The 24,819-nt window shown below is 41.9% G+C and overlaps 1 protein-coding gene across 1 annotated transcript in view; it reads right to left on the bottom strand.

Annotated features, from left to right (window-relative positions):
* Window positions 1-24,819, bottom strand: part of PACRG (parkin coregulated) — a 423,907-nt gene that overhangs the window by 333,754 nt on the left and 65,334 nt on the right. The window lies entirely within an intron of this gene.

Genomic DNA, 24,819 nt, shown 5'->3' with positions numbered 1-24,819 from the left:
CTTCAAGTCGCCACCTTTCATGGTGGCCCTGAAGAAAGGTAGATCCAGTGTGTGAGACACAGCTCTGGGGAGTAGAAGACTAGCACAACAGGCGATAAAAGATGTATAAACTTAAGGGAAAAAGAACTCCCTTTTTTTGTTGCCATTTTTGATATTGTACAAGGAACGTGCATAGCATTAATCAAAGGAGAAATACACAAATCACGGTAAAGTTAAACATCATTTCAAAACATGCAGAAAACATCCAACCTCAAGAGTTAGTAGAGGCTAATGTTTAACAGGAAGTAAAACAAAAGACAGAAAGAGAAGATGGGAAATATGCTATTTTTAACCCTTTTTTCATATTCGAAAGAACAGTTTTACTTAAGAGTGTCACATAGGCAGCATAATACCTTTCATTAAAATTGGCAACAGAGGAGCTTGAAGTTGAAATGCTGCACTGAATTATTTTTAATTGAAATGAGTGTGATGGCAGGACTGCAAGTCTCGTACTAAATTTCTCTTCTACAACAGGTTCACACAAATGGTAGCAGGGAACCGGAAAAGCAAGGGTCACAGAAGGGCAGTCACAAGCCCCGCCCCACAGAAGGGCAGTCACAAGCCCCACCCCACCGTAGCCACAGCCCCCTCTACTCTGGGCTGCTAGGATCTATCCAGGGTCTTTGCCTCAACGGCAGGATGTAAGATCAAACATACATTTTAAATAGTACTTGTCAGTAGCTATATAAGTACAAAGTTATTAATAAAATATGCAGGCTTCATTAGCTACTGGTAGATGTTTAAATGGAAGCCATTTTGCTCGCTTTGTGATTGGTTTATTTTATCACTTTGGAGGATGTATACCAAAGAATTTCTAAGGGCTGCCTTGTGGTCCCAGATGGAGCTTCCTTCTCGGTGGCTGAGTTACAAATGTTTAAGGAAGAGCTGGCAGAGAGAACAGCCTGTGGCATCTTGAGCTTAGAAATGGAGTTGCTTTACAAACAATTAGGAAAAGATGACAAATGGCAGACAGAATAAAATTTAATGTAAAGATACTTTTTCTAATGCTTTGCCTATATTTTGCCCATTAAATCAGATGGGAGTGACTGATGAAACAATGTTTTATTAAACAGGCCATTCTAAGCAGTATTCATCATGAGGAGAAAAAAGAAACTAGGATAATGAAAAAATGAAATAGTTTGGCTCACATAATTTATTTCTAGCCTTAAATAATGGAATGAAATGGAAAAATTGAAAAAGTAACCAAATAAACATCAGACAAGTCCTTGAAACAAAGCTAAGTCATGCCAAGAAATTTAGTAATGCTATACGCAAGCATATATATTTGAATCACTTTTATACTTACTTTAGCTTAATACATTATAAAGAAAAGGGATTGACTATTCAAGGCAACCAAGAAAACTTCTGCTTCAAATTTTATTGCTCAGTACAACTAAACTTTGAATTGGTATTTGGCTAAGATCCTTGGTGCCTGAAATCACAACTTCTGAGGTTAAAGTCTGGATAATTCTACCCAGATAATTGAAAGGACATTGTAGTTGAATTTTGTCAGGAGCAATTTTAAGTCTATAGGCTTCAAGAGCCAGGGTCTTTCTCTGCAAAACTTGCATTAAATCATCATGATTAGGATGAGCCAATAGAAATATCACCCATACAATGGGTAGTAAGGACAAGGGGATGTTTCTGCCTTGTACAGAACAGAGCTTCGTCCGCAAACTTCTGGCAGAGTGTAGACTACTTTTCATACCCTGAGGCAAAACATTCCACTGATAACGTTGGTAAGGTCTCTGTAAATTAAGTGAAGGAAGGCTGAAAGCAAATCTTTTCCTACCCTGTTCAGCAAGCTTACTAGTGAAAAAGCAATCTTGCAAATCAATTATTAGCACTGCATGTCCAGAAGGGATCATTGTGGGAGTGGCCATCCAGACTGGGAAGCCCCCGGCGCTCCATAGCAGCATTCACCTTTCTTAAATCTTGTAATAATCTTCACAGTGTTACCAACTGTTGTCAAAACCTCCTGAGGTATTTTTATTTGCTCTTGAGGGGGAACCAACGGCCCGTTCCAGTAAGAATAGTCCGACGTATCATCATCCTCTGTCCTCCCCGTTCTAGCCCACAAAGCAGGCTCTCCTCCCACAGCTTCCCCAGACTCTGCCTTCCACATCAAATACTGCCCCCCAGACACACAGTCCACAGAGGGAAGAGAGTAAGCTGCCACCACGGTCCCCAATACAGGGGCAGCGTAAGCGGTAGCTACAGCATGCGTGTGTAGTTGGTTCTTTTCATTCCTTTAGGAGCCTGTAAGGTTCCTAAGTAGGTGTGTCGTTCACTTCTTCATATATTGCTGGGTGGAAATGAGAGACGGCATCACCTGCCTGTACAGCCTGGCGTGCGCCAGGCCTAGGTCCCTCCTACTAGGTTTGTGTCTTGGGGACTTGCTAACTCTGCCGCTAGTTATTCTTTGCAGTAACTTTCAAATATTGCAAAATGTGAGTGCTTCACTAGTTGAAGTGTGAACTGTATATAAATGCCAGAAATAATATATATCATTGTGTATATGTATTCATATACATACATACATACATACATACATACATACATACACACACACACACACACACATTGGTAGGAGAGATACTAAGTAGTTGGGGCTCATATGTACAATATTAAAATAGCTTAAAATGATTTAGAAAATAAAAGGTTTATAACTTGTTAGATTTGCATTTCTTAAGTAATTACTCTGGCTCTAGACAAACTTTAAAAACTTTCTTTAAAGCTGATTTGAAATTTTCTAATTAAACTATATGTATTTATAAATAATTTACATATTATATATAAATTTATATTTTGTAATATAGATAAAATTTCATACTTTAGAAGCTTACTAAATATTTCTTAATATTTCTTTTTTTTCTTTCTTTCCCTCCTCCTCTTTCTCCTCCTCCTTTTCCTCTTCCTCTTCCTCCTCCTCCTCCTCTTCCTCCTCTTTCTCATCTTTTAGGCAGGGTTTCTCTGTGTAGTCTTGGCTGTCCTGGACTTGTTTTGTAGACCAGGCTTTCCTCAAATTCACAGCAATTCTCCTTCCTCTGCCTCCCTGAGTGCTGGGATTACAGGTGTGTGCCACTGCACCCAGCAGCTACTAAATATTTCAATATAGGTAATAGTTAATTCATTTTAAGAGGCCACATTAACAATTATATATGTCTACAAAAGTCTTCGTGTTATTTCTCACAAAGACAGGAAAGAGGAGTGTGAAGGGAGAGTGGGGAGTGGTTTAAAGGTTGTAGGATGGTGTTGGTCTTGCAAGATGCCAAGTTCTGGAAAGGTGAAGCACAGCGATGCAGCTGTACCTAACACTACCAACCCACTCAAAGTAAGGTAGTTACGTCGGCAAATGTTATGCTGTGTGTTTTGTTACCACTTTTAAAGAATAAGAAATAAGATTTTATCAATGTTTATAAAACTGTTACTTGCAGAAATAAATTTATAATAAATGGAATTCCTTATGTCCTAAAATCTTCAACTCTGATCAATATACTGTATTCTATATGAGAAGGGGCATCCAGTAGCTGTGACCTCCCTGGAAGATGTAATTACTTAGAAAACAAGCACCTGGGAGTCCTGGGAATGTCTAAAAGGAATGGCATCTTTGAAAAAAAAAACATTTTTTCTTTCTTTATTTGTGTGTGGGAGAGGCATGTGTACACGTGGAAGTCAGAGGACAGCTTTCCCAAGCTGGTTGTTGGCCAGGATCAAACTTGGGTGGTGATCTTGGTGTCAAGCATTTTTACCTGCTGAACCATCTAGCTGGCCTAGGGATGCTGCCTTAAATACTCAAGTGGCTTTGTTTTCCCAGAATGCTGAGAGGCTGGGCAATGTGACTGTGGTCTACGACGCCCAAGGCCACTCTGTTTCTGAGATGGCAGCAGGAAGGTAGGTACAGGGCGTTTATTAGACACACATCAGCACATAGCAAACTTCAGCTCTGCCCTATGCCTGACTGTAAGAGTGCGGCTCTGGGGAAGAAGTTGGACACAACTGGGCCAGCATCACAGCTACTTTCAAATGTTGATTAAATTTTAATTTTATATATTTTATAAAACTTTTTGGAATAAAGTACTCGAAAAGCTATTAGAATTGCTAAACTTTGACTTTGTTGTGTAAAAATGAAGACTACTGCCTAATAAAATTGTTTATTTGGAATCATATCTATTTATTTAGGCAAAAAATAAAAAATAAAAACAAAACACGTGAAAGGACCACTTGTATGTGTGGAAGCTAGAGATTCAGTTCCTCAGAGGACAGTGTTGTAAATATTAAAACCCCAGCACAGGATGCACCAGGGTTCCCACACGTTTCCTCCCATTATGAAGAGAATTTATGCAGAGGCTTGTCCTTCACAGATGTTAATTATTGGAATAATATGAGCTACATTGTTCCTACTTTCTCGTACACTGCAAATCCCAGCAGAAACAAAGAATATAATAGATGCTGGGAAAGTTGCTTTGAATTTGTAAATGCTACTAACAAAGGCTGACTGTGAAAACCACTTTCAACCAAATACAGCAAGAACTTTAAGTTCTCAACTACTAAAAATGAAATGTAGAAGCAACAGCCCATGTAAATTGGAACAGTGACAGGCTATATAAGAATGCTCCCGCCACTAAAAACGATTGGTTACTATTTATTATATTAAATACTTTCCTCTAAAAACACACCTTTTGAATGGGCAGAAAGGAAGTTTAACCAGAGAAAAAGAAAACTAATCTATTAAATGTTCTAAGGCCCAGGATTTCACCACATTTAGAACCCTGGTGCCAGGGGAACAGACTAGACATTATGAGTCTAACACCTAATTAGCACTTGACATATTTCAAGCATTCAGTAAGTATTATTTGGTGAAATGTTTAGCACAAAGGAAATCCATAGATCTTAACTGAGCATCAGTCACTTCCCGCAATGAAGGCCCACCGTAGATGGGAGAGGTCTAAAGGTACACTATAGAGATACACAGGGCCACTTCTGTCCTGGCCACTTGACCCCACCTGTCATACATATACTGTACCCCAAGCACTCTTGTGATCCAATAGCAGCCACTTTGAGTGCCCACTGCCATGACAAGCCCTGAGCAACCTGGTCAGTTTCTCTGCATAGCTTTCAGTACACGGTAAGTAAACAAAGTCATTACAGAGCCAAGTGGAACTTTCTGACTGGTCTATGGTCATCGTTAGAACTACACCTCATGATCTTGATATTAGCCCCCACCCTTCCATCTCCATCACCACACCCTCACCAGGGCCTAGGGAGCAATATGAGAAGAAGGCAGGGAGCAGACAGACTGTAAGAGATGAAGGACAGAGGGGAAGGCTGTGAGATGCCAGCCTCTGGACACGACGTGGCTGTTGCACACATGAACTGACAGCATCTGTAGATACCTGGACAAGACTTGCTCAAGATCAAGCCACTCAAAACCCCCAGCATGGAGCAGGGAAGGTCCACTCATGCCCCACTGCTAGCAGAGGACCTACTGAGAAAGCAGTTGCTCTTCTTTGGTGAGATAGCCACAGCAGATGGTTCCAGTGGATGACTATATACTCTGGCACATATTGTGAGGACCAAAGTTAAAAGCTGGAGGCTAGGGTCTGTTTTCACTCCCCTAAACAGGACTGTTTGACCCAACTACACAGGATGTGCTTGATCATATGTAGGCGGGAGATATGGTTGCCCCTGGCTGAACATGGTGGGAAATGTGGAGAATTGTGAACTTTGCCCTTTTACTTTCTCCAAAATGTGACTTGGAGCCATTTCCTGGGAACCCAGAGATGGGCCTGGCCAAAGCCCATCCTCCTGACCAATATTGAACTAAAGCTTGCTTCAAATTTGGCTCTAAGATTGTGGCCTTATTCTCAACCAGTGGCGTTAACAATATGAACAGCACTGATTAGACTCAGTGAATTATTAAAAGTGTGGAGAGAAAAAAAAAGGACATGAAGTAAGGGTGATGTGTTGGTGAAGTCCTAAGGTGTTGGAAGGTGAGAGGGTGTAGGGTGGCATTGTATACATGCATCAAATATTGACAAATTAAAAACAAAGTCAATCAGATATTTTCTGACCAGAGGAAGCCACTTTTATACTGGCCACTTTAGAAGTCCCCAAGTTTTGACCCAAATAGTGGGGATCCCCGGAACTGGTTGTCACAGAGGACCACATTTCTGTCACTAAGTCCCCAATAAACTCCATTCTGTGCAGTCTGGGGCCTGTGCACCTGTTTCTTGGGCTTCGTGGCACCTGGCAGGACAGTTCTACCACACGGCACGGTGGCTTTCCAAAATACCTAGCATCCACCTTGCAGTCTGGAAGGCGCATGCACCATTTGTCATGGAAGAGCAGCAGCCTTCTCAAGGCGAGCACGGGAACGGTGGGCTTTAATGGTAGCAGAGGAAGGCAAAACAGCACATTGAAAGGAAGGCAGAAGAGATTATTGGAAATAGCAACGGCAGCAAAAGTGGTCGGTGGATGTTTCTTGAATGAGTGAGAAAAGGGAAGAACTAAAAGGGGCAGAGAGAGACAGGGGTGGAAGTAAGGGGTAGGCCCCGCCTTCGCTGTTCCTGGCTTCTCCCACTTCATCTCCTTAAGCTGCCTCTCAGTCACAGCCACTTCAGCAGCCCTGTGCCTGCAAATAAGACTGTCTAAATACAAGCTCTCTACCCTACGCCCTGCCTCCTGGGGAGAGTACAGAGACACGGTGTGTACTGAGTAAGAACGGCCGGCCCCCCATAGGCGCGATTTGAGAATATTAGGTGGTGAGATTTGTTGGAGGGAGGGTGACGCTGGGGGAGGGTTTTGAGGTTTCAAAAGTCCACACCAGGCCCAGTGGTGCTCTCTGTACCTACGGATGAGGGTGTAGCTCTCAGCCACTGTCCCAGTGCCTGCCTGCCTGTGTGCTGCCACACCCCTCACCGTGACATTAATGGACTAAAACTGAAAGTAAGCAAGCCCCCAGTAAAGTGCTTTCTTTCATGAGAATTGCGTGGTTAAGGTGTCTCTTCACAGCAACAGAGCAGTGACTGAGACACATAACAAAATGACTTTCTTAGTCTGTTTTGCCTAGAGCAGGCATGACTCTGGGTGGAAGAACAATGTCATATTATAGAGAATGACCAAGAGAGGCCACTTTGATTTGTCAAAGCAGAGCCTTGAGGAGGAGACTTGGCCAGGAGGTATTATGGGAGACTTTTCTAGAGAAGGCCAGGGACAGGTCTTACCTTCAGTTCTTCTAAGCCAGGGAAGACAGCTTGAGTGCCAAGTGTGTGAGTGAGTGGCTGGGGACAGGCTGGCCACATGCAGTTGAGAATTGTAGTAAAATTAGTCTTTACAGTTGTGGGCGATGCTACTTGATTTCCAGCCTGCCTGAGTTCAACAGTTTTCCCTATGAACCCTAAGAATGTGCCACATTTTAATTCCCAGTCACCCACTTCAGCTTGATCCCTGTTCGATTAACTGTACATGTAGCTTATGCCCACAAAGTGTACTCTGTTATGATGTAGTGGAGAATCGGAGGGGACACTGATGCAGAGGAGAGAAACACAGCCAAGCAATGGTCAAGACACTCATAGCAGACCACTGTCGTTCTCAGTACTCAGAGAGGATCGCTTCCAGGATCCCCACAGACACTTGGATCCATGTATGCTCAAGTTCTTCGTATGAGGTAGTACAGTGCTCACGTGTAACCCTGCATAAACTTGCCTGATTATAATGCCTAAATGCCGCCTAAACACTGCACCAGTGGTTACACAGACAAGACGAAAAGCCTGTATATTCTGCACAGAAATAATCTTTGTTCTGTATGTCTTTCAGCCATGGTTGGCTGTATCTGCAAGTGCTGAAGTCATGGGCAGGCCAACTGCATCTCTCTCTGTTTCCCCGGCTGCCACCAGGCTAGAGGCTACCTTGTGGATGTGTGACGTTCTTCTCTAAATAAGGATGGAAAGCACGTGCAGCAGGATCCAGTGTCCCAAGGGGGTAGTTTCAGGAGTGGGGCGTTTCTGGAGCAGGTGGCAGGCTCTCCCACGGGAGGAAAGGAACACTCTTAGCTTTGTGATAAGAGCCTGACCAGCCTGGCTCCGTCCAGTCTGCCACCATTAGACACTCTCGCTTTGTCCAGTCGCGTTGCCTCACGACTGTTCACTCCTCATCAATCCTACAACACACTCACTCAGGAGCAGCCATCTCCCCAGGACTCCACATCCTTGTGAAGTAAATCTGTATGCTTTCCTCTGGCCAGTCTGCCTTCTGTGTCAGGAGTCCTCTCCTGAACCTACGAGTGACAGGTAAAGGTCTCTCCCTACAGTGACAAGGCCTCTGTCATTGGAATCTGGACTTGATTGTACATTCACGCAAAGCATACTCGGTTATATGTTTAAATGCCCTTTAAATATTCTAAACTCTTGCAATAAAAAATATTTTGATCTATTTGTACTTCCTCTGCTATAAAACTCTCACCAGGTTTATATTAGGAACAGGTGAATATTTGTGATATTAATTTTGGGAAGCAGAATAAATTACAAAATATGTACTATAGTTAATTACACAAAATTTAAAATTTTAAGGTAATATCTTGGATTGCTGGTTGATCTCTCAAATGCCCCTTGTCCTTGCTAATTTGTATGGCGGACAGTGGGGCAGATAGCTAGCTTTACATTTCCAAACACAGGAAGTCTTGCATGACTTAAAATTACTTCTCATTTCATTTTCCTTGTGACTAATTGTATACCCTGTGAGGAGGCTGGCGTCACCAGTGACTTCGGCTGCACCTAACAAAATGCAGCCATCAAAGCACATGATGAATGGAGGAAGATGCAGAACAGACAAACGAGCACTCTCCGTGCTCAGCTCTCGACTTCACTTTCCCTCACTTCCTTCTCTTCCTTTCCCAGGTATATCGCATCACACAGCTGCCGCAGTATGTGCTTCTGTGTTCATACAAAGAACAGTACATGGTTCTGCAAATTCTCCACAAGTGTGTGAGTGTCTTCCTGCAGGCCTCGCTGAGTCTGGGGCAGGACTAGCTCTCTTGTGATCTGCCTGTGGACGCAGCACTTCCGTGTCCAGAGGCGGCTGTCTGTGGGGCTGCATCCCTCTGTTTTGAGTGGAGTTGCATCCCTGCGGTTGGCTTCCCATGTCTGCTTATGAGCACGAGCTTCATTTTCAAAGAGAAGGAAGGGGCTTTACCTGTCTATTTAGGCGTCTCTTTATTTAAAATGAAAAGTATTGCTCACAGAAGAAATACATATTTGCATATGTTCATAAAATATTTACATGGAAATATACAAAATACAGTCATTTATGATCCCTTAATTAGTCTTTGAGTGGAATAAAAACTTAATGGAAATAGAATTTGTTAATTCATTAGTGTTGGACTATAACTCCGGCACGTTTTTCAGTAATTAATAGGACCTGAAAAGACCATTGTTTGGTTTTCCTTGCATTTTCCCTTTAAGACATTATTCTGTGTGATCTTAGTACATTCTAAAAAGAAAAAATTATCAGTAGCCAATGACTTTTACATAGTCGTTTTATTAAAATATTGCCTCAGGCCACACTCTGAGACTACACTGTACCCCACTATACTGTATCTCGCTACACTGTACCTCACCTTAGTGCACCTCACTACAGTGTACCCCACTATACTGTACCCTACAGTGTACCCCACTATACTGTACCCGGCTACAGTGCACCCCACTATACTCCATGCTACTACACTGCACCCCACTACACTGCACCCCATTACACTGCACCTCACTACACTGCACCCCACTACACTGCACCCCACTACACTGCACATGTGCAAGAATACAGTTTCAGTATGATAAACGGCTAGAATATAAACAAGTGCGTCTGTTCATTGGCAACAAGTGATGTCTGGTGAGCAGTTAACAACTCCTTCTACGTCTACTGTCAGAGGATCTGACACCCTCTCCTGGTCACTGCATACCTGTGGTGCACAAACATACATGCAGACAAGACATCCATACACACAAAATAAAAATACATTCAAAATCTTTTTTCTAAGATGAATGTGACACACGGGCACCTGCCTGCTGAATAGGCTAAGTATGAAGGGAAGGTGGACTAATAGGTGGACTTAGACAGGACCAGTGTGGCAGTTACCAGGCAGGACACAGGACGTGTGCTTGGACTCTACGTGCAGAGCTGCTGTTGCTGTATAGAGTGTAAGGTTGTTGGAGAGTCCAAGTAGTGCTGTGATGCAGTAGTGACATGCAGAACTTCCTGTCACAAAGGTTTCAGAAATGTCCGTACACCAGCTACTTTCTCAGTGATGTGAACAGATGCTCAGCAACAGCGACTTAAGGGAGGTGGGACTTCCTTTGGCTCCCAATCTGAGCGGGTATACTACATCACGGAAGGGAAGGTGTGGCACAGGCAGCTCCACAGTGAAGGGAAACAGGCTGCTTGCTCCCATCTTTATAGATTGGGAAGTAGAGACAGCGGTGCTGACGAAGCGCGTGGTAGCCTTCTCCCATTTGCTCTTCTTGTTCAGCCTCGGGTGGCTGCTGTCTACGTTCAAGGCTGCTCTTATTGAAAGAGGTGCTTCATCAGTGCATGCACTGTTTCCCAGTCCTAGCAGGTTGACAGACAGAACCCATAAAGATATACTCCGCAGAAAGCATACTCATCCAGATACAGCGCTTGATGGCCCCACGGACCAGTCTGATGCTAATGTTAGCGACAGGTCAACACATTGCTCGTAATGCTGCAAGTAACGTGTATCTTCTTCTTCATCCCGTCTTCCATTTCCCCAGTGCGACCAGACCTCAGCCATCGAGATCTACATTTCTTCTTCATGAAATGAGCCATCTGCTAAATTGCTGCTTGAGACTTGAAGCTAGTCTCAATTGTTAGTTTATTAAATGCAATAAGTTACAATAATGAAGTGTTAAAATTATAACCCACATGGGCAGGAAAAGCTAGTGAGTCCCAAATAGAATTATAAAAATCTTAACTCTTGTGGTTTTGACTTGTGGCTTTAATATCTGCAGTCTAGTCACTGGCACGTCTTGTAATACATTTACAAAATATAAAGAATAATGAGCAATCCCTTTGTGTGTACACGAACACTTTTTCATTGCCCAAGTGACTCTTCAAGATGGCAGCTAATATGTCTGAAGCAGTTCTTTCAGGATGTTTAACAACTAAATATCTCCAATGTAATATGCTTTCTTTTTAAAAACTACTTCACGGTGTTTTTTAAAAAGTCATAAAACTTTTTGTAAATGAGATGCTGTTAAATATGCTTTTCAATGGATGGCTGATGGTTGTCAAGAAATTCACCATTCCCAGAGAAGAAATGAGAAGGTAAAGGTGGTGCTCAGATAGGCCTGATCACCTTGGCTTGCTGGTAAGATTTTATAAAGTGACAATTGAAATCCTAACTCCAGACAAAATTAGGAACAAGAAATACATAACATATAACTTATAAATATATATATACAGAAATATTGCATATGTATAAAAATAGGTTGCAATTATCAAATTCTTCATGTCTTTTTCTTGTGACTGTAAAAAACAAAAATACTATCTTGTCTTAATTTATACATGTGCACAAATCACACACAGCCATATGATATATACTATCTAACTGCTTTTAATAAACCAGTTCTATGTGAAATAGAGAGTATGTTTTGTTTTATTACATTGACCTGTTTATATCAGAGAAGTTGCACAGTTGCTTTCACACTAGGCAACAATTGTACCTCAGCACAGACCTTTTTTTTCTGTAGACAAACTAATGTATCTTTTAAAAACTATGGAATTAATGGAAAGTTCTCTGGTTCATATGCCCACAGTTTACCAATACCAAATGAGCAATTTAAAAAATGACACACATCCCTTCTTCAAAGTAAGAAGGCATGTTCCAAGACACCAAATGAAGAAGCAATTCAAATCCAAAATGGAGGCCACAGCTTGAAGACAAAAGAAAGACAAAGGGCCTCTCAAAGATGGGTTGATCAGCCCAAGTCTGGGGGACTTCTGAGAAAAAAACCTACTTAAATTTACATCACAGTAGCTAAAAATTAACATGTAAATATGAAATTTAAAAGGAGATTCAAACAATATAACTCAATGATGAAAGTATGAAAAGCCATTATGTAAAAAGTAAATATGAACAGAATCACAGTTATATTCTTTAAAGGATCAAGAATAAATTAAAGGAAGGGTATTTGTCAGAGTTAAACTGTAGCAATTTTCAAAAGATAAAGAAAATAAATAGAAAGGAAGGGAACATAGACTATAGTGCTATGGGGAAACTAGATTAGGAGAACTACGTGGGGGGGGAGGGGAGGGGAGGGGAAAGAGGGGCCATGAGGAGGACAACTGACACTAAAGGCTTTGAAGAGCCATTTGGAAGCCCACTACTATAGCTGTGCCCTGAAATGGAAACATACACAAAAGGAATTTAAATGGAGTCACCACAGAATGAGGGAGAGAATGGTGCAGCTAGAAATGTTATGCCACCAAGTAAGCCCTCCCATGCCAGGAATAGATTACATCTTATAGAGTTTTGGGCCAAAGGAATCCCACAAACTTCCCTAAACATCGGGTGCCAAGACTATTTAGCTGCTCTCCGTAACCTAACAGACTTCGTTGCTGAAGACATGCCTGTGCATGTCACTGAACATGAAGAAAGCTGGTGCCCAGCTACAAGGTTCACCCTTCCTGACTCATGTTCATGGCTCTGGAAGGTAGCTTGCCTGCTACCACAAGAGAAAAGTGTTCATCAGTATCACTCAACTATGAACCCTGTGACCTACAGCAGTGACTCACCAGCAAGGCATAGCGGTGCAACAGTGGAACAAATGTTATGGGAATAACACATCAGCTTTTGATTGGGCTTAAAGGCCACTCCATGAGATGGAACACATACCTGACACTGCTAGAGTGGCCAAGGACCTGAGACTACAAAGGAAAACTTGACACTATTATTCTGCTAGAGGGACACAGCAATAAAATGATATTTAATACCATACTGCTATCTCCATAGATCCGTGCAGTGTTCAACCTTCGCCATAGACGTTGCTTCTTGCAGGAGATGCTATTTAACACAGCGACTCGCAAGTAGACAACATACAGAGAGTAAGAGACTTTGAAATGCTCAACCCTTGATGGGAAGTCTTCATCAAAGCCACTTCTGCAGCCTTAGGGATCCATGCAGAAGAGGAGGCAGAAAGATTGGAAGAGCCAGAGTTGCTGGATGACTCCAAGGAAACTGTCTTCTACACTCAACGGGGCTGACATACATATGAAGTCACAGAGCCTCTGGCAGCACAAGTGAGACCTGCACAAGTTTAAACCAGGCAAAATCCCAGCACTGAGGAGGGGAAGTGGACACCAGGTCCCAGCCTTAACGAAGAAGCTATTTGCAACTGATACCACTCGGGAAGGAAAATGTCAGCTTTCTCCAGTGGAGAGTCACTGGGTGTATCCATACACCACAGGGCCAGCCCATGCCCAGCAGCAGTTGTCAAGCATAAGACAGACTCCATATATTCAATTATTTGTTTGTGTCCTTTTCTTTTCTATGAGGTGGGTAGAGGAGATCTGGAAGGAGTTGGAGAGAGGGAGAGGGAGACTCAGTGAATTAAAGATGTCCAGAGAGATGAAGGTTACAATGCAAATGTACTTTGTATATTAATAGCGACTCAAGAGACTTCTGCACAGGAGACACGTCTGGTTAAATAGATAAGTATTAGTATTCATTTCAAAATAGTAAGCGAAATGCTGGGGTTAGTAACACCTTGTTGATATTTGGCATCCGTGCAATACATGAATGTAGAGATGTATAGATTAATCTCCTGAAGGCCATTTTAAATATAAAATATATTAAGTATATATAACAATAAAATGACTGACATAGGATTAAAAGCAAAATGTCAAAATTATACTCATCAAAACAAACACAATTTATAAAGCAGTAAAATTATTATAGTTTTTCAATTTGAAAAGTTTATCTATAGACATTATTTGGGCTACATCATTAAAGCAACGACATTTAATACATACAGGATTATGAATGTGGGAGTTATGCAAAAGAAATCAACTTAAGACTTGATATGAAATGAATTCTTTGACATTTTAGTTTCTATTCCATATGGCATGCTCTTTAGCATCATTGCCCACATCACCCAGGTTACAGTGCCCAACCCTGTGTCACATCCATTGTAAAACCCAATTCCTCTTAGACAGGTCACTATTGGCTAAGTGCTGATAAGACTGCATAGCTTCTGTAATGAGATGCACTTTAATAATACACAAAGTACATTAGACTTGGTGGCTTTAGTGTCTGCCCAGCGAAGGTCTCTGACATGGTGTCTCTACATGGAAATGAAATGATCTAGGGAAACAGTGGAAAATAATCTATTAAGAAATCCCCCCCCCTTTTTTTTTTCACAGAAAAATTCACGGAAACTTAGAAAACACTGTTGAGAGAAAAGGATTTTCCACAGACAGAAGGCCCAAAGTGCCAGCTCAAAAGCACATAATTTATAGTCAGCTTGTGATTTTGAAATTTGAAGCACTAATTCGAAAGTAGGCAGGCGGCTCCTTCACTGCTTTCCTATCTTCCGCTTTTCTGCCTGTTAGAAGCACAAGATCTGACACAAAACTTGGGGTGGAAGAGGAAGGAGTGGCTGTCACCAACTTGTCACGGTGCATTGGGTGATCTTCAAGATGACGTACTGTCTGGTTTCTACTTCATGCCCAACAGTATGCCCAACTCTCCTCCCAGAACACAGACAGACAACAGGACGCAGGACGCAGTATTTTTGTCCTATACATGGTATATCTTGTAAGCAAAATGCCATAGGTCAGATCAGAGGAGGACAAGGCCAAGGGACAGCACTGAGGAGACTGCAGGTGACTCTGCACCTCCTTTAGTGTTCAGGCTTACAGAGGACCCTGCCAGGCCAGCAGACCAGCACTGGACCAAGTGGTCACACCAGGCACCTAGTCTTAGTTAGCTGCTGTGCAATTTGCCTGAGACTACGAAAACTTACTCTTGGGACAGTGAGAGTAGATCAATATTAAAGAAAATACGAATGCATAAGAAAACTCTTGCAGGAGTTTAAAAAGCAGATGAAGAGGAAAACTCAAGAGTAGTGGCAGCAGTGATGAGAGAACAAAGCATTTGTTCTAAGAAAGAAATGGAAAATGTGTGACCAAAATGACAGTCCAAGATCTTACAAAAGAGGAAACGTTTCAAAGAAACAGACAATAAATTTATAATATTAATGTAGGAAAAAAGATATTAAACTTTAATTATCAAAAATAGAGTGATTGCTCTCTTGCTTCGCCAAATGATGCACACACAAGGCAAACAAGAGTCGATTTTCAAGGGTGAACTGAGAGCCAGACTGCCTTCAGTTTCTAGCATTTATATGAAAGGCTACAGTGATGTTATAGTCTGTGGAGTCAGGGAAGGAAGTCATTATCATTTAATAAAGTAATTGTGTTTTATGTATGTGGAATCTGAAAAACTACACAGTAAGACATGAGAGGATTTACACATACTAAGTAATAGCATTTCATTTTTATGAAATTGCATAATGACATATGAACAGAGAGAATTGTGTCTAAACAAGACCCTAGGATTGAGAATTTATAGCTTAGAAAATGTGAGTTCTTATTCAGCCTGAAGCCCAATTTTGGAAATTGTACAGGGTTATTTGTTGGAAAAGAGATATCTTACATTAGGTGTTGAAGATTAACTTTTAATGCTTTGGTATAGTTGTACATTTTTTCCAGTAACAAAAAAAATGAGATTCATCTATAATAAACTATGAAAGCATCCTTAACACACACACACACACACACACACACACACACACACACACACACACACACAAATACTTTCATATGATTGGGCATTACATCATGAGAATTATTACAATGAAGCCACACATGGTACTAATAAAACACAGGTACACATGGAAACATGTTGGCACATGTATTTTCCAAGGACATTAGTAATGAAACTGCATATTAAAAGATGGTTGCCAGCCTAGCACAGAGCCACAGTTCCATAATTCCTTACTGGGGATGTTGAGGCAGATGGTCCCTGGATTCTAGGCCAGCCTGGATTATATGACAAACCCTTGTCTTAAAATTTTTAAAGAATCAATTTTTGAATACCACTAATTTATTCAAGTTATAACCTTATAAACAAACTCACATTTAAATTATTGTAGCAATTTCAAACACTACACATATAGTTTATATTTAATTTATGAAATATTTTAGAGAATATAATAAATATTATAGGTTTTTTTAAATTTATAAAATTGCCCTTTCCCTGTTAAATTGTAAAAAACTGTTAGAATTCTCAAAATGCTACTATGGTCTCTTAAGCCAGCCTTTCATTGCTCCTTAAAAACGCTCAAGTGAAACTTTGTCATGAAAGTAAAACAAAAACTATCTGAAAGAAAAAGACTGAGCGGAACATGTCAGGATGAATTTGACTTCCTGTCCACGTTTTGTCACTCTCCAATTGTCCTGCTGTAAGCAGGTGTTGCCTTCAAAGCAGGCAGTTTAGATGTCCAGGCAAGTCTTATATGCTAAAAAGCAATGACAATGTTGCCTATGCTGTGAGCTCAGTGATGTAAAAGGTGAGTTCCAGATACTTCCGCAAGTGTTTGCAGCCACATTCAGTAAGGACGCATGCTGACCTGTGCATCTCTTCTGCTCTTCAGGGTTTTCGTGTGTTGTAGGATAAACACATGTACATTTCATGTTAAGAACAAAATGTAGTAGAAGAAGGGCAGCTTATTCTCCATGTGGGGGTGGGGGGGAGAAGGGGGAAGGGGGTGAAGGGGGAAGGGTGGGGAAAGGGAGGGGGAGGGGAGGGGGAGGGGTGGGGAAGGGAGAGGGGCTTCTGCTGAGCCTCTGACAGGCATTCTAGTGCCCGTGGTTTGGTCACTGCCCCCTTGGCGAGACGGCCTCGCCAGCACACAGAGAAAGGGGAAGCGGTTGTCCTGATGAGACCTCATAGGCTGTGGCCAGACAGTGGCAGAGGATGGCGTCCCCCATTAGAGATCTAGGGGAGGGAAATATGGCAGGAGAGGAAGGGAGGGAGGGAGGGAAGGTGGAAACGGGAAGAGAAGAGCATGGGGATAAGAATCAGGATGTAATGTGAATAAATTATAGTAAATTAAAAAAAAGAAAAATATTTCTAAAAAAGAAATAATAAAATGTATAATTAATAATAACAGTTCCCGTGCTTATTTCAGGTACATGAGTTCAACTGACCAGTCTAGTCTGCCAACACTGACTTTCACACTAACTTACAAGGTCAGGATAGGCTTTGTGATAAGAGTAAAATTATTTTCCTAAGATTATAGCTTCAAAAATGGATTAAAATCAGCATAATTATTTATTATTATTTGATTTAGATTTTGCCTGAAGGAAAAGCAGAAACAACACAAATATCACTGCTGGAAATACACTCCACTCTAAGTACAAACATGAAATGGTGGCAGACTTTTTCATGATCAGTTGATCTGATTGCATTTGGAATCTGCAGAGCGATTTCTGATCTGTGTAATGCTTTAGTAAAGGGCTATGACGGGTGATGAGCAGGAAGACAGATGCTAGTCCCCAAATTACAGACTGGCCTAGAACCAGAGATGCACCTTCGAGGCAGACTGCAGAAAATAAATCAAAGATCTCTCTGTGTCTCTGAACGGAACGTTATGGTGGGCAACAGCATGTACTTTCAGTTGAAAGATTCAAGAGGCCCTACCCCAAGGTGGCAAGGGTCACCAATCAGTGGTGGTAGCACTCTCATGTCTTCCTGGGATATTAAGTGACAACACACGATCATGGCTACAAGACTCCCCCAAGCCATGAAGCAAGGCGTCTCTTAGTTCTCGGCAGTGCTGCCCAGCTGGGGAAGCGGTGGTGGCTTGTTTTCCTTCTGGCTGTCCATCTACAAAGATCTGCAACTCACAACACTGCATGCCTCCCCACCGGCCCTGGGTAATGTGAACCGTCCTTAGCCAATGCCCAACAAATCACTGTCACCGAGCGGTGGCTGGCCTTTCCTTTCAATCTACAGGCTTTCCGGGAGTTATAAATCAGTTGACTTTCTAGCTAGATGAGATGGCATATGCCCTAGTTTGAGGAACAGATGGAGGCTTGGGGGGAAATTGTTTCTGCAGGCTTGCTACAAGCAGCTCTCCTCTATAAAAGTGAACCATTCACACTAATTTCTAACATAAATTATGTTGGCAGCAGGGAGCACTGGCCCATTCAGCAGAAAACCTTTCACCCACCTTCAGAGGTCGCCCCACCCATCCAAACTCAAGTAATTTCTGACACAGGGCTGAATTTCTAAGCTGTGCACATGAAGGTGGAACAATTTACAACAAATACAAGAATGGGGTTGTACATGGAAAAAAGCAAAACCCCCAAGCACAGCACGGTACAAAAACCTGAATCCCCAAATACAGTGCTGTACACTAACTGCCGAAGGGGGTAATTCCTAAGGGTTTCTGAACTGCTCTGGCTATTAATTAATCATAGGAACTAACAATGGAAACGTAGCATCTCTTTTTTACAAAAATGAGGCAAATTGTCACTTGTCTTGTGAAATTTGCTTTACAGATTCTCTAAATCCTGTTACTTGAATAAAGCTTTTACATTCCACAAACGCAACAGCAGCCAGTGAAAATTCCATGACCACATTCATCCTTCCTCATGTAAAGCCAATTATTCAACTCAAATAAATTTGCCTACATGATTTCAGAAATCAATATCAGCTTTACCTTAAGGGCGACAAGAAGAGCATTAATTTTTTCTGAATCCTTAAAAAATTGAAACATTTAAGACTCTGAAGGCACCAAAGGACTAAATTATAAATCAAGATTGTAGAAATGAGTGACTGTCCCAGTGGCAAATAAATGAGGTCCCCTCGTGTTACAGTGTGCCTCACTTTAAAATGCAATGATATTTTTGGATAATGAGCTACCATGCTTTGGGGTTGATTTTAATTGTAAGAAAATCAGCACACACTTTAATAATTATTATATTAAGTAACTGTTTTTTCCTGGTAGGAAATTGTCAGTTATGTCAATGAAAACAGTCACACTGATGGGTTTTTATAACCTGAGAATACCAATGCTGCTGAGAGTGAAAAAGAATTGGAAAAGAAACAGAAGAAACAGCAGTGAGGCAACCCTGCGTGCGGCACTCACTCGACACAGACTGAGAGGTGTGCAAGCCACGTCGCTAGTCCCTTTAAAGACCAACCAAAGACTCCTAGGTTTTGTGTGCATCATTTCGTGACTAACATATTCAAGTCAGGCGTTTGCTTTTAGTCATTTAGGAAGAGAGATGAGCTTGCCTCTGTCATTTTGAGAGTGAGATAAAAAGAATAAGTAACCATTGGGAACGCATTGGTGCAAAACTTCAGGAACGTTCTCAGGGTGCAGCTCATCAGTCCTGTGACTGCTGCTGTAATTCTGAACTGCAAAGGCCACGGGCTGCAGTCCGACGCCCTGCTCCCCCCTTCCTGCTTCTCTTCTTTGGCCTCTATGTAAAATTTGCTGTGGAAAGTACTTCGCAAAATATAATTACTTTAATAATTATAAAACAAATCTCTCTTCATCTCCCGTAATTAAAAAGAATGACATTATTGTCCTTCAGACCAGGAAAATGGCTCCTAGAGAATTAAAGGCAAGATTTGCATCGGTGACTAGAAAAGTGAAGTGTGAGTCCTGGGCTCTGGTGTGGCTGAGTTTCACTACAGAGCTCCTGCTCAGTGCGGAGCCTGTGCTGGAGGGAGGGGAGATGCTGGGCTAGGGAGATGCTGGGCTAGGGAGAGGCTGGGCTGGGGAGATGCTGGGCTAGGGAGATGCTGGGCTGGGGAGATGCTGGGCTGGGGAGATGCTGGGCTGGGGAGATGCTGGGCTGGGGAGATGCTGGGCTGGGGAGATGCTGGGCTAGGGAGATGCTGGGCTAGGGAGATGCTGGGCTAGGGAGATGCTGGGCTGGGGAGATGCTGGGCTAGGGAGATGCTGGGCTAGGGAGATGCTGGGCTAGGGAGATGCTGGGCTAGGGAGATACTGGGCTAGGGAGATGCTGGGCTGGACCAGGAGCTGGGCCTCATCAGAAACACTCAGCCCATTGCTCCTTGTTGAGCGTTGAGCATCTTAACAAGTCCACCTTGGGCCTAATTCTGGGCCCCAGCTTCACCTTCTCACTTATGCTAACGTCATGTACCTTAGGCTTCTGTCTTTTTTAATAAGGGGACATAAAGCAAGTTTTAAATAGGTTGGGTTGCAAATATACAATTGACTTATTTAGATATAACACTCATTGATTAAAAAGTATTACAAAGGGATATTTATACTTACTTGAATAATATTAAGATATATTTTTCATAGAGAAACAGTCTCATGAGCAGAATTTTAATCAATAGCAGCTGTGTAATTAACACATTCACCTTGAGGAATGCATCCATTCAAGGCAAGTTTTTGATATGCCAATGAGTCCTGGAAGAGGTGAATGGAGGCTGTTGAGGTCCATTCTCACCTACGCTTGCTGGGGTCTGGCCTACTGAATATAGGTGACTACTGAAAACCATTTACACGTTAAGTAAAAGTGGAGGAACAGGCGTGCAAAAGTCATGCCTGCTTGCTTCTCAGGACAAGGACCTCCTAGGTATTGTCACATGGGAGGCTTTAAAGCACTAAGAGTGGGGACTCTGAGGAGAATACAAGCCCATGTTGATAGCTCTCCTTTTATGACAACTTGAGAGGTTTATGATTTTGCTGCAGTATATAATAATTTGCCCGGAAGGCTGCAGGCTGTCTGTTTCTTAGTCAAATCCATATGATATGTGGGTATCCTAAGTTGACATTTTGGAAGCGTAGTAGAGAACAAAACCGTTTAGTGCTTGCCACATGGCCAAGTGACACAGAGTGACAGAGGTGAACTGAATATAATTTATCAAAATGCCTATAAAGTGAAAGAATTTAGAGACACTTCAGAGTATCTGCAGTGATTTTCATCTTTAAAATGAGTGGTTTACAATACCACATGGTGGAGTTTTTAAAAAGCTAATGTGCTTATAATATTTTCCCTAACACTTTCTTCCAAGGTCTCCATTGAAGTGACTGCTTTTAAAAAGTATAATGTTAAAATATTAAATAAAACAATAGTTTGAAACCCAAAGTTAAAATAGGATAATAATTTATACACAGCTCGTTATGATTAATATTTTCACTGAGCACTGAGTGTGCAAAAAATGAGTTTTATTTAAAGTTTATTCAGGTGACCTCCAACTTCAGTCTCCTCTAGAAAAGCTCCTGGAAAGAGTGTGGTTTCTAGAAAGTGAATCCTGTAAGGGGAGGAAGAAGAGAAAGGGGAGTGGGAAAGGAAAGGAAAGGGAGGAAAGGAAGAAGTGGCAGAGAAGGGAGAGCTGAGGAAAGAGACACAGGAGGGAGACCTAAAGATCCCACACTAGTTACTTACTGCAAGATGGATGGTGCCTTGAGGCCAAATCAAGGGGACAATGCCCAGAATGCAAGATAAACTTCCCCATAATTCCCTGTGCTACCAAAGCACTAACATCTGGGTCTAGCCGCTCTCCCTGACGACAGGCTGTCTCCTCTCCTCTCTCTCCTCTCTCTCTCTCTCTCTCTCTCTCTCTCTCTCTCTCTCTCTCTCTCTCTCTCTCTCTGTGTGTGTGTGTGCGTGCCTGTCTCCACTACTTACTGACACAGCACAAGTGGAGGGGACGTGCAGTGTACTTCTTTCCTGACAGATCTGTCTCCAGGATGTCCACATGGAACCGTTAGGCAGAGCCCCGTTCATCCCACACTGTCCTTGTGGTTCATATTACATTAGTGCAAGAGACAGAAGGATGGAAATTACAGTGGGAAAACTGAAACACAGGTTGCAAATTTCTATCGTCCAAGCTGGTATCTGAGTCTTACCTTATCGAGACCACCTGCCCCTTTTCCATTTCTGTGCTTATAACGTTTATATTGAAGATATCACCCACAAAATAAAAGCCTTATTCCCTGACTATTAACAGTATCCAGAGAAATGTGGGCAAAGCTATCACACTGCTTCTGCATGGCTCCAATAGCTGGGAACAAGAGTTCCTTAGACATCTTTAAAAATGCATGTTCATAACTTTAAAGAGAATCCTCAGGCTTGGCTGGTACACTTCATATTCTAGACCAGATCTAATCATTTTTCAGAGATTGTAAACTGGCAATGGGAAAGAATATAGAAACTTCTGCTATATATATTTTATAAAGTTTCTCTCATATTTATCAATAAATTTATTTTATGCAAAGCTACACAGATATAGCTTGCCTTGTCATTTTCAATAATAATTTTATGTATACATATTATTTTTATACATACATATTATTTTTATACATAAAATTATTTTTATACATAAAATTTTATAATTTTATCATTCTTTCTGAGGAACAGATCTAGCCTTTATGTCTCATAGCCACGATCTTAATCTAGAGTTCTCCAGCTGAATGTGGTAGCCATGTGGTGACTTAAATCAAAATTAATTAAAATGAAATAAAATTAAAAATTCAGTTTCTCGGTCTCAGTAGGAGCATTTCAGAAGCTTAATGGTCACATGTGGCCAGTTGTACTACGGCAGAGTGCAAATGAGCAATGCTCCCGCAATTACAGAAGGTTGTGCTGGCAGTGTTCTGAGCTGCAGGGAGTCTGCAAGGGACAGGCTCAAGTGGGGAGCCAAAGGCTTCAGCCTGCCATACTGTTTTGGCCTGTGGAACAAAGGAGCATTTCCAGGCACACTAAACTGCTCTGTCAGGTCAAGGTGAGGGGACAGGAAGTGGGATTCACAGGCTCCAGTCTCCAGCCGCTGACTGTATTACGTAATTTACAAGGTGACTCTGCAGCTGCTGTCCTTGTCTTTCCTGGGCTGGCTCAGCTAATCCTGAGCAAGGAGAAAGGGCTTTGATGACTTGTACCTTGACAGAGAGGAACTGCCAGGCTGAACGAGGGGACAGTCTTCTGCGTGGCTTATGGGCAGTGAGGACCAAGTATTTCAAGCCACAGGGTTTTCGGAATTTTTCTGACCTAACTGTACACACTCTCAGGGTGCTTGCAAATGCCTTTGGATTTCCTATCTCAAGAAGTATTGAGGAAGGCCTATTATTTCCTGGGGGAATTTTGTCCCTGGACAGTCTGCAGTGAGAAAGGTTTAAGAAGAGGCGTTTGCTTCATGGGGACCAGATTCATGTCCTTACACAGATACATTCAGTGCAAGATCTGGGGTTTTTGTTTTATTCCCTTTAATATCAAAGCCCCATCCTTAGGGATGATATAGTAAATAACTCCCCTACTCCTGCTTAGCACCGGATTATGCCCATAGTAAACGCATCAAGGAGTAAATATGAACACACTGAGGGTGTCCACAGCTTACGTCTAATAACGTCGGTGCTGTATTTTCATGTTACAGTCACGTGGGAATACAGCAAAAAAAAAAAAAAATCCTGAAAGACAGACACGCCCAGGCTCTGCGATAAGCTGTCTCACCAAGCTTACATGGTTGAACAGCCAGTGCCGTTGGTAAATAAACCATTTCTTCTTTACCACTGCTTTTCAGCTTACCCAATCAGTCCTATAATCAAGAGTAGTTCCAACAAATTCGTCCCCAGAAAGAAAGACAGCACTTACCCCCAGTTGAATGCTGGACTCAAAAACATGAAGTAAAAAAGGCACCTCCTTATTAATTATTTTGTAATAATTTATTTTCAAGGTAATTATTCTAGCCTCTTGCTGCCTCTAAAATTACATCATTAGAGGAGATAAAAATAAATCTACATTATAAATTGTCATGAATATAATGTATGTGGAGCCTGAAGTTATTTAAAGCTTCCTAACCCACTTACCTGTAACCATCAGGAGCATTACGCTTGCTCGGAACGCCTCTGTTTCCTTATCTGGACCATAGCACAGGTAACCAAACCCAGAGTCCATGTGCAGAATCATATACAAAGGAGCCCAACCCACCACCAATGTCGGGGGTGCTGACTTAGGCCAAGACGAACATACCGAAGGAGGTAGACATGCTGGCATTTTCTTCACTACCTGACACCCTCGCAAAACAGGTCCCGGTTCTAATGGTGACGGAGCATAGGACAGTCATAAAGCGTCTCACCGTCCTCACTAAACACTTACACAAAACTCAATAATAAAGCTTTTGCTCTGCTTCCCTCATCATTGGTAATACATCTGAGCTCAGCTGACTGCTCAGAGTCGAGAAGTGCTTGCTAATGACAGAGAAATGATTTTAAAGACAGACCAGATAAAATCCACACAGCTCTCTGTCTTCCTGTGTAGGAGGAGGAAAGGTAACTTTGATGCCCCTTCCTCAGCCATTTGCCTGGTAAATTCTTTAATTCAACAATTTTGAGTTTTCACATTCATTTAACTGTTCCTAATTCTAGACAGTTCCCACCTCCAGACAAAGACACTGACTTCATTAGCTCAAGCGTCAGCTGAGTCACTTATTTGATGAGGGCCCAAACTTTGTTTTCCTTAACCTGATGTGGTTCTTGCAGTGGCTTTGATGGCTTTAGGCTGAGAGGCCCTTCTGGATGATAAGTATCACCCAAAGCAGAGTTGTTCATAACAAAAATTAATTAAATAGCAGAAACAGCTAGAAAGAACATCCATTCTCCAAATTAAATGGTAAAAAGCCTTCTCTTGTTAAGAGACTGGCTTGTTTTCACGAGTCATATC

This window comes from Acomys minous, assembly GCF_964271855.1.
Source record: "Acomys minous genome assembly, chromosome: 3".
In the NCBI taxonomy this organism is placed as follows: Eukaryota; Metazoa; Chordata; class Mammalia; order Rodentia; family Muridae; genus Acomys; species Acomys minous.
The sequence above is the reverse complement of the archived record's forward strand: the minus strand, read 5'-3'. Positions and strand labels throughout refer to the sequence as shown.